The sequence below is a fragment of the Zea mays genome, chromosome 3, assembly GCF_902167145.1.
Source record: "Zea mays cultivar B73 chromosome 3, Zm-B73-REFERENCE-NAM-5.0, whole genome shotgun sequence".
NCBI classification, from domain to species: Eukaryota; Viridiplantae; Streptophyta; class Magnoliopsida; order Poales; family Poaceae; genus Zea; species Zea mays.
This window is the reverse complement of record NC_050098.1, coordinates 128,432,952-128,444,156: the sequence shown is the minus strand read 5'-3', so window position 1 is coordinate 128,444,156 and position 11,205 is coordinate 128,432,952. Positions and strand designations below refer to the sequence as shown.

Here is an 11,205-nt window from a genome sequence, read left to right as displayed (position 1 = left end):
GCCAGTGGAAGGGCGAAGTGACTGCGGTCACTTCGACCTTGCTGACTGAGGCACGTGTGTCAGGATAAGGTGTCAGGCGATCCTCGCATGGAATGCGCCTGCGATACGGTCGGTTGATGAGGCGATTTGGCCAAGGTTGCTTCACAACGAAGCCTGCCCGAGCTAGGGTTCGTGCGAGTCGAGGGTGCGCCCGTTGCTTGAGGAGGCCCTCGGGCGAGGCGAGAATTCGTCTGGGACTTCTGTTCCCGCCCGAGGCTAGGCTCGGGCGAGGCGAGATCGCGTCCCTTGAGTCGACGAAGCCTTGACCTGAATCGTGCCCATCAGTCTCTGTAGCTTGCGCTGATGGTGGTTACCAGCCGTGTTTAGGAGTGTTGGGGGTACCCCTAATTACGGTACCCGACACATACCATATTCTAAATCTCAACATGTCATAGACTAAAGCAGTGCCGGTCCTGACACTTTAGAGGCCCAGGACAAGACTTATAAAGAAGGCTTTTTATAATAATTATTATTACACATAAAAATAGCATATGTATATATTGTCTACAACTGTGCGAGAAATAGAGATGAAACGTCAAATGTCGTTGTCTCGTTGTACGCTGAGAGCCTAGGTGGTTGGGCATGAGACTATGAAGTACTACTACTAGAATATAGAAATCAAGATTTATAAGCCTAATTATCCTTGCTTATTGTTGTCGTGTTGTTGACTTATAATTAGGTCTTTAAAAATTTTATAGAGCTAGCAGACAAATCTATACAATATATATATTGTCTCCGCTCTCTGTATAATATATTTTTTGATTTGGCTAACTGATGTTATTGTTTACTCCATGCAAATATGTCTTGGTTACAACACGGCCAATGAAGTGAGCGATTAGAAGAGAGTTCACAACGATTGACTGAATGAACAGAGATTATAAAATGACATAATTCCATGATACAGAGACCAAATAAGAGAGTTTGTGAGATGAAGTTTCTAAAATAAGTCCCATGAAGTCAAACTTATAAAAAGATAGATTAAAATATGGAGTGATTGCTAAAGTTAGGCATCAATAAAAACTGGATGCGCTCCATATAAATTATGCTACTTCGTAGCAATTACTAACGTTTAAAACCATCAAATAACCTTTCATTTTGCTGTTAGTGTGACAAATCATTGCTGCTCCATCCACTTCAGCAACCTCAAACACCATGTAGTCCATTGCGCTAATGTGGTCTTAGAAACGACCTAATACTTGCAAGAGCCAAGAACGTCGTGCCGTGCTTGAGCTGTAGCTTCGGCCCGTAGTGCTGGCCCGACCCGACATGATTATTTTTTTATTTTACAAAAAAATGTATATACCTATATACAATTTATATTCAATATTAAAAACATCTTAGCATGATGTTCTACTGGTTAGACAGTTTCACCTAGTGTCTCCCGCCCTTCTTCCATCAGGGCATGGGTTCGATCCCCACCTCCTGCACCGTTTTTTAACATTTTACGCTGATTTAATTAAATGGACCGCATGCATCCAGCCCGTGTCGGGTATCGTTACGCTGATTTAATTAAATGGATCGACAGGCTAACGGGCTGGCCCGACACAGTTAGCAGACCAGTATGACGTGCCTGTGCCATAGTTGTGGCCCGCGTGCATCTAGTCCGTGTCGGACGTCGTTTGACATCTATAGATGTGCAGCGGATTAATTTGAAATAGCTGTGAGGGGTTATTTGTAAAAAATGACGTATGACGACCATTGAAACTGATGCTTTAAGTATAGTATAGATAAACACATAATGAAAAATAGTGATTCACGTACTTGGAGCTTTGCACTTGCACCGCCAACAAAAGAAATATTAATGCACAGACGTACTGATTTGGACTCCCTCTCTGCACATGCTGACAAGCAGTCAAATCTCTGGTGATATTTCCATCCCAGACAAGCAAATCAGGCGAAACAAAAGATAAATTAGGGGCGCTGGTCACTAGAGATGTTCCCTCACCGTCGAACCTCTGGCTCGAGGCAGATTTGGCACTGGTCACTGGAGATGCATGTTCCCCGCCGCCGGCCACCTTAGGGCTTGTTTGGTTAGGAGTGGATTGAGAGGGATTGAAGGGGATTCAATTCCCTTCCATACAAATTTAAATAGGAGGGGATTTAATCCCCTTCAATCCCCCTTAAACCCCTTTAAACCGAACAAGCCCTTAGGAACAAGTGCACATCAGGAGTACGAAGAGGGTGGCCGAGGCATCCACGGGGATTGGGGCAGGGCGTCGTCAAGAGCTGGGTATGCAAAGCGCGCATGTGAGGCTGTGGACTGCGACTGTGGCTCCGTGTGAGGTGGATGGCCAATGCGGCGGGGCAACAGATGAGTGGGAACTGGATTGGGGATTTGCTAAGACTGAGCTAGGGTTTCTAGCGCGTGTATATATATATATAGTTTATGTATTAGGAGCCCTGGGCTCTCTTTAGTTGGAGAAAGCCCTGACCGCTTACTCGTCATCCAATATTGTCAGTAAAACTTTTACGCTTTATTGTACATAAGTTTATGCTTATTTCGTCATAACATCATCGTATAAAACCGTCTACTCTATCCAACCTTCCCCGACGGCTGCTGTGTGCGACGGCTGCTGTGTGCGAGATAACTAGGGTTTTAACGGCGGCGGTTGCATGAGACCTTGGCACCGACCGCCTCATCAGGCTTTGCCTCCACCCACGCCGCCACCAAGCCAGCCACTCCCTGATCCAAACCACGACCCTGTCCAGATCCAGATCCACCCAGCTCAATGCAGCCGCGGCTACCGGATCTCACGGCAGAATATTGGTCTCCGAGGGTGCGGCGCCGCCGCTAGAGTTCGACTCGTGCGTTCTCCGGGAGCCCGCGACTACTGTAGGAAACGGGTGACGCCTAAGAGGGGGGGGGGGGGTGAATTAGGACTTCTAAAACTTTTACTAAACTAGGCCACAATTAAATCCCTAGAGCAAAACCTATGCAAATAATCAAGACTAGAATGTGCAAACTAGGTTTTGTCTAAGTGTTGCTATCTCTACCGCAAAGGCTAAGTTTCAATCTACACTAAATAAGTATGACTACAAGATTGAAACTTAAATGCTTAATATAAATGCGGAATGTAAAGAGCTAAGTAGAGAAGCAAACTCTCGTGGATGACGCCGGTATTTTTACCGAGGTATCCGGAACCACGCAAGGTCCCGACTAATCCTCGTTGGTGCCCCTACGCAAAGGGAAGCCAACGCGAGGGCCAAGCACCTCGGTCGAGTAACTCCGTAGAGAGCCGCGGGCCTTCTCCACGCGCAAGTGGTGCTCCGCTTCCGGCTCCTCTCGGACGCTCCCCGCCGTCTCCACTATCGAGCTTCCGGCCGAAACGCCGCGGGCCTCGTTCCCTCCGGTACACGGTGGCGGCCGTGACACAAACGCGGTTGTCACGGTCTCGCAAGACTCTCGCCCCACTCGGTACAATTACAACGACTCACGCAAGAGCCGAGGGGTTGTGTGGTTTTACAAAACTCACTCAACTAACTAGGATTCACCTAGAGCAAGCGCTAATGCGGTCTAACTAACCTAAGCACTTCACAAAGCACCTACGCTAATCACCGAGTGATTCTATTAAGCACTTGGGTGTTTGAGCACTTGGAAATGTCTACAATATGCCTTGGTATGTTTCTTGGGCTCCCACACTTGAGAATGGCCGGTTGGAGTGGTATTTATAGCCTCCACACCCCCAACTAGCCGTTGGACAGAAAGCAGCAGCTTTCTGTCGTCGGGTGCACCGGACAGTCCGGTGCACCACCGGACACTGCACAGTAGATGTCCGGTGCACGCCACGTCAGCCGACCGTTGGCGCCTGTAGCAGTCGACCGTTGGATCCGACCGTTGCCGTCTGCCCGTTGGCACACCGGACAGTCCGGTGCACACCGGACAGTCCGGTGCTACAGCCAGAGAGCGCCTGTCTGTGGCCTCTCTGCGCAGACTGTCCGGTGCCTCACCGGACAGTCCGGTGCACACCGGACACCAATGTCCGGTGCGCCACCAGGCGCTGGCTGACAGCCCTTATCTTGGATTTCTTCGCTGATTTCTTCGGGCTTCTTTGTTCTTGAGTATTGGACTCCTATGCATCTTTTTATGTCTTCTTTTGAGGTGTTGCATCCTCATTGCCTTGGTCCAATTCTCTTCGCATCCTGTGAACTACAAACACAAACACTAGAAAACTTATTAGTTCACGGATTGTGTTGTTCATCAAACACCAAAACTCAATTAGCCAAAAGGCCCGGGGTCCATTTTCCTTACAATCTCCCCCTTTTGGTGATTGATGACAACACAACCAAAGCAAGCAAATATTACAAACATTTGAATATAAATATACAATCTACTTGCTAGGATGCATGTTTGTCCCCGTAATGTGAGATTATGGACTTAAGCCTCCCCCTAACTCCATAATTCACTTACTTCCTATTTTTGGACCAAATAACCAAAACCACTTGAAAAGCCACTTGGAGATATGAAATTTTAAATTGGTGGTGTTTGGTGTTTGATATAGTTTTCATTGCTTTGGTCCCTAAACTTCTCCCCCTTTGGCATCAACCACCGAAAAGGAAGACATTAAAAGCATGTAGGAAGTAAATAAAAGCTTGCCCTCAAGAATTGTATCAAATGATATCACTAGAAGGATATTAAATTAAGCCATGAATGATACCACTGGTAGGAGTTCCTCAAAAGATTACTCCCCCTAAATGAGTATTCTCCTTTAGAAAGAGTTTTTCTCCCCCTTTAGAGATGAAGAAATACTCCCCCTGACAGAGATCCTCTACTTAGGAAAAAGCATGTGAAAAATTAGAGGTGCAAGACATGATTTGAAAAGACTAGCTTCCCTTATGCATAGGTAACAGAATATGAGTTAACTACTTATGCATTTTTAGCAACATGAAAGCATATGATATGAAATATAGTCTAATCAAATATCGGAGAAGACATGTAAATGATACTGAATGTAGTCTCAAAAGATACCAATTGAAGATCAATGGCGAGCTTGAGAGACATGAGAGTTCTTGGAGATTTCGCAGTGGAAGATTGTTGTCTTTCTCCGGGGACTTCATTTTCCTTACAATGAGACTATCACATGAAATAGACTTGAAAAGGTGTTAGTCTCAAAGTGTTAGATTATAGAGTAACCTCCCCCTAAAGGTGTGCATACAAGTTTTGAATACTTGTAGGAGACATGCACTTTGATTTGATATCAAGAGGGGCAAATTATCCATAATCCAAACTTTGGCACATATAAGTTAAATGATACACTTTGTAGAAATCAAAATTTTCAATTGATGCATCATTTACTATGGAGTGATATAAAAGCTATGTGCCGTGCTTTAACTAAACATTTTAAGCCATGTAGGTTTGCTTAAGTATATGAATTTAAAAACTAGCAATCCTACCATATGATTTACCTAGTATGCATGATTTTAAACAAAAGTACATAACAAATGTAATACTAGGCAAGAAAGGTAAACTAGATAAAAGGTAAATAGATACACATATCTAAAAACGAAGAATACAATAAAACTAGTTACCTTAGTCATGGGTGGGAAATTTGGGTCCAAAATTTTCACTAACCCACTTGGCAATAAACTTGATCCAATATGATGTATCCCATGATATACATCCCAAATTTGCCAAGTCTCCAAATTTCCCGCAAACCTTCGGTCCACTCACTTCCCTTTCGGGATCCAAACCTTCTTGGTGCTTTTCATGGTTGAAATTATCTCCTTTGGCACCCAGATGCGTTTGGCCCCCTTTCCTTTGTTGGCTTGCTTGTTGGCCTTGATTGCTATCACCTTTCCGTTCTTTTTCTTCTTGATCAAATATGGTGTAGCATCCTTTTTGTTCACCTTTTTGATGTAGGTGTTGGAGATTTTGCTTGATGGCTTTTGCTTGAGCTTTCGCCTTTGTTTATCCCCGGTCATCGCCTTGCATTGGAAAGACTTGTGGCCTTCCTTGTGGCATAGCCTACAAATCACAGTTTCTCCCTCCATAGGCTTGTTCACTCCCGCAGTGGTGTTATCCTGTGGAGGTTGGATTTGTTTGGCTTTGCCTTTCTTGTCATACAAAGCCTTGCCAAGGCGAGCCACTTCTTGCTTTAATTGTTCATTTTCCTTTGCAACCTCATCCGTACATGTCTCTACAACAATATTCTCAACAACGACTTGGTTGCAGGGGTTAGAATCATCAATTAAATCAAAGCAGGAAGTAGAGGCATCTTTCTTAATTATTTCAGGTATTTCAACTAAAGATGCTGCTGGGGTGCTACCAATGTTTTCTAGCTTAGTAGTTAGCTCATTGTTGTGTATGCTAAGAATTTCCATTTTCTTTAGCAAATTTTCAATAGCTTCTTGGGAGCTAGCTAACTTAGCCTTAAGTTTTTCATTCTTTTTAATAAGGCTATCATCGGTAGCAGTGGATGGAGCACTAGATTCTAATAGCTCAATTTTAGTTGATAGCTCACTATTTAAGTTTGCAAAAGTTTCAAATTTTTCTAGCAAACCTTTGTAATCATTTTGAGAGCTAACCAACTTATTTTTCAAAGTTTTAAGTTGAGCTTTTTGCTTAGTGCAAACATCCTAGAAAAATTCTACGGCTTCCGCAAGCTCATCTAGAGAGGGCTTTCCCTCACCTTCATCATCACTACTACTTTTATCACTAGAGGATGGAATGCTTTTGTTACCTCTTGCCATAAGGCATTTGTGTGATGACCGTGATGATCGTGACGAGGACCGGTGGCTGCGCGTCCTTGGAGGTTCATCTTCACTTGAAGAATCATCCCAAGTTCTAACACTTGTTAGCGCCTTGCCTTTGCTCCTCTCCTTTTTGGGCTTGGCCATATTTGGACAGTTGTCCCTGAAGTGGCCCTTCTCCCCACATGCGAAGCATCCTCTCTTCCTTTGGTTTTTCCTGTCAATGTTAAAGAGAAGATCCTCGACCTGCAGGGGCACACCCATTAGATTAATCTTGCGGATCATCCTCATTACCTTTCCGACGCGTCGGATTGTTTCTTCGTCCTCGGAGGATGATGTGCATGGTTGATTATCTTCATCATCATCACTTTCTTCTTCTTCCTCTTCTTCACTTGAGGAACTTGGAGTGGGAGCCTTCTTTTTGCCCTTCCTTTCATCACATGCAAAAGCATATGGCCTTGAGGAAGTTGGCTCCTCTCCCCGACTCATTTTTCGCGACATCTCAAAGGCTGCAATTTTCCCAATGACAATGGTCGGGGTCATGTTGCTCAAATCCTCCATGTTGTGAAGGATGGTGATGATGCTCCCATATCTTTGTTGTGGTAGCAGGGAGATAATCTTCCTCACAATGTCCGCATCACCTAGCTTATTAATGCCAATAGAATTGAGCTCATTGACAATTAGATTCAAACGAGAATACATGTCTCTAACAAGCTCATCATCTTTCATAGCAAAAGAATTATACTCATTCAAGACTAGGCAATGTTTTTGCTCACGGACATTGGATGTGCCATCATGGAGCTCATGCAATTTTAGCCAAATCTCATTAGCAATTCTCAAGGTAAATACTTGATTAAAAATATCCATGCTAAGAGATTCATACAAGCAATTTTTGGCTCTAGCATTTAAATGAATTTCTTTTTCCTCACTCGTGGTGGGTTTCTCGGGATTCTTGAGAGGTTTCATCCCGTCACGAGTGACTCTCCAAACACCTAGATCAACGGCCTCTAGGTAACAGGCCATTCTAGCACTATAATATGGGAAGTTAGTGCCGTCGAAGTGTGGTGGCCTATGGGTATCCATCCCTTCCTCTAAAAAGCGTCGGCTCTTTTTAGCGGTGAAGCTAAAGCGTTTCAAATGAGCCAAACCGGCCTCTGATACCACTTGTAGGAAACGGGTGACACCTAAGAGGGGGGGGGGGGTGAATTAGGACTTCTAAAACTTTTACTAAACTAGGCCACAATTAAATCCCTAGAGCAAAACCTATGCAAATAATCAAGACTAGAATGTGCAAACTAGGTTTTGTCTAAGTGTTGCTATCTCTACCGCAAAGGCTAAGTTTCAATCTACACTAAATAAGTATGACTACAAGATTGAAACTTAAATGCTTAATATAAATGCGGAATGTAAAGAGCTAAGTAGAGAAGCAAACTCTCGTGGATGACGCCGGTATTTTTACCGAGGTATCCGGAACCACGCAAGGTCCCGACTAATCCTCGTTGGTGCCCCTACGCAAAGGGAAGCCCACGCGAGGGCCAAGCACCTCGGTCGAGTAACTCCGTAGAGAGCCGCGGGCCTTCTCCACGCGCAAGTGGTGCTCCGCTTCCGGCTCCTCTCGGACGCTCCCCGCCGTCTCCACTATCGAGCTTCCGGCCGAAACGCCGCGGGCCTCGTTCCCTCCGGTACACGGTGGCGGCCGTGACACAAACGTGGTTGTCACGGTCTCGCAAGACTCTCGCTCCACTCGGTACAATTACAACGACTCACGCAAGAGCCGAGGAGTTGTGTGGTTTTACAAAACTCACTCAACTAACTAGGATTCACCTAGAGCAAGCGCTAATGCGGTCTAACTAACCTAAGCACTTCACAAAGCACCTACGCTAATCACCGAGTGATTCTATTAAGCACTTGGGTGTTTGAGCACTTGGAAATGTCTACAATATGCCTTGGTATGTTTCTTGGGCTCCCACACTTGAGAATGGCCGGTTGGAGTGGTATTTATAGCCTCCACACCCCCAACTAGCCGTTGGACAGAAAGCGGCAGCTTTCTGTCGTCGGGTGCACCGGACAGTCCGGTGCACCACCGGACACTGCACAGTAGATGTCCGGTGCACGCCACGTCAGCCGACCGTTGGCGCCTGTAGCAGTCGACCGTTGGATCCGACCGTTGCCGTCTGCCCGTTGGCACACCGGACAGTCCGGTGCACACCGGACAGTCCGGTGCTATAGCCAGAGAGCGCCTGTCTGTGGCCTCTCTGCGCAGACTGTCCGGTGCCTCACCGGACAGTCCGGTGCACACCGGACACCAATGTCCGGTGCGCCACCAGGCGCTGGCTGACAGCCCTTATCTTGGATTTCTTCGCTGATTTCTTCGGGCTTCTTTGTTCTTGAGTATTGGACTCCTATGCATCTTTTTATGTCTTCTTTTGAGGTGTTGCATCCTCATTGCCTTGGTCCAATTCTCTTCGCATCTTGTGAACTACAAACACAAACACTAGAAAACTTATTAGTTCACGGATTGTGTTGTTCATCAAACACCAAAACTCAATTAGCCAAAAGGCCCGGGGTCCATTTTCCTTACAACTACCTTTCCTCTTCTTCCCATTACCCCCAGTGTGCGTTCTCTCCTCTTTTGGCGACAACTCGGCGACCGGCGCTGCCACCCCACGTTTGGTGCCCAGGTTTTCCTGGGGCCCTTCGCCGGTGACGAGCATCATCAGGTACATCCCCCTTGTCTTCCCTTACCGCTGTGCGAAACTGAGCACCCAAACCCTAACTTACTCTCGTGCTCGGATCTGTAGTAGTAGTATGGTGCTCTCGTCTTGCGCCGTCAAACTTCAGTTATTAGCTATATATCTCGACAATTGCTGGCATCGTCCGCGTTATACTGATCCTGTGGGGAAATCTTCTCTAAGTTGCCCACTTGTGTTTTGGATAATCTGACCAGCTGACCAGGGCACCGGCTCGGCTTCAATGAGGTAGATTTGATCTGCACCTGCACCTCCAGAGTTTCCCTTTGCTTGTTGCTGTTAGGGATTCGACTAGCTCAATGAGAAAAAGTCTTGTCCTCGCGTGTGTTCCTACTGAATTAGCTGACCGCGTCTTTAGTGAAAAGTCAATTTTTAGTTGGTGGTCTATATTGGTGCAGCTAATGTATTCCATCGTGACCTAAAGCCCAAGAATATACTGGCTAACGCGGACCGCAAACTGAAAATATGTGACTTTGGACTTGCCCGTGCATCATTCAATGATGCCCCTTCAGCTATATTTTGGACAGTAAGACGCTTGCCATTTTATGGAAGCATTCATGTTCCACTTTCTCGTTTTTAATGTGCTTCTACTTTTCTGTTTGAAGGATTATGTGGCAACAAGGTGGTACCGGGCACCTGAACTATGTGGTTCCTTTTTCTCCAAAGTAATGTCTCCTTCTCTTGAATGACATCAAAGTTAATATTGTTAGAGCACTATGTATGCACGTGCATATTGAAGTTCCTAATGCATGAAGTGGTCAATTGTGTAGTGCATCATATTTCCCTTGTAGTGAATATTCTTGTAGTATACTCCTGCAATTATGTATTCTTTATTTTCTTGTAGTAACCTGTGCTGAAAACTGAGGTGTATAGACAAGATTATGTTCCAAAAGCCTTATGTTACAGCTATCTGAATTCTGACACATTTTTATTCTCATGCAGTACACTCCTGCAATTGATATTTGGAGCATTGGGTGCATATTTGCTGAACTTCTCACTGGAAGGCCACTATTTCCTGGGAAGAATATTGTACACCAATTAGATATTATAACAGATCTTCTTGGGACTCTATCATCTGAGACCTTATCTCAGGTACTACATCTCAATTTTTTTCTGCGTCACTGTTGCCCAAACCTCCTATTATATCATTAAAGTAGCTAATGTTTTCTAACAAGACTCTGGGCCTGTTTTTGTACAAGAGCTAATTACTAGCTAGCTAAAAATAGCTCTAGTGCATCCCAACAAAAGAGTTAATAGCTATCCAACCATAGGTAATTTGAGCTACTTTTATTTTTCAGCCCCAATTAGTGCGTGTATCCAAACAGTCCCTAAGCAAAGGATCTATGCGAATATAATATTAATGCACCATTTTATCAACAAAGTCCATTGCAAGCCACTGAAATATTTCCTTCAGGCCCCATTTATTTGTTTATTTTGTGATTCCACATGTGGAGAAAACATCCATAATGTTGTCTACGGTCTTTGCAGATTCGAAATGAGAAGGCCAAGAGATATTTGAGCTGCATGTGGAAAAATATATTAATATGTTAAACATAATTAGTGATTCTCTTTGCCTGAGTCAAACTCTTGAGTTTTGAATGTATATATATGCAATTTGAGGCCAAATATAAATATATCTTTTAGATTTTTCAGTTTAACGGAGGTGTTTGTTTCATATGTGCACCACTTTTCTAATTAACATACTTCGAATTCTCAACGCTCGTACATA

General features: G+C 44.6%; 1 long non-coding RNA gene across 1 annotated transcript; it reads left to right on the top strand.

Annotated features, from left to right (window-relative positions):
* The first annotated feature begins 9,900 nt into the window (after positions 1–9,900).
* Positions 9,901–10,996, top strand: LOC103650531 (uncharacterized). Its single transcript, XR_564217.2, has 4 exons — positions 9,901–10,002; positions 10,082–10,141; positions 10,419–10,568; positions 10,965–10,996. It is a non-coding gene; the product is annotated as an uncharacterized lncRNA (long non-coding RNA).
* Positions 10,997–11,205: the final 209 nt, after the last annotated feature.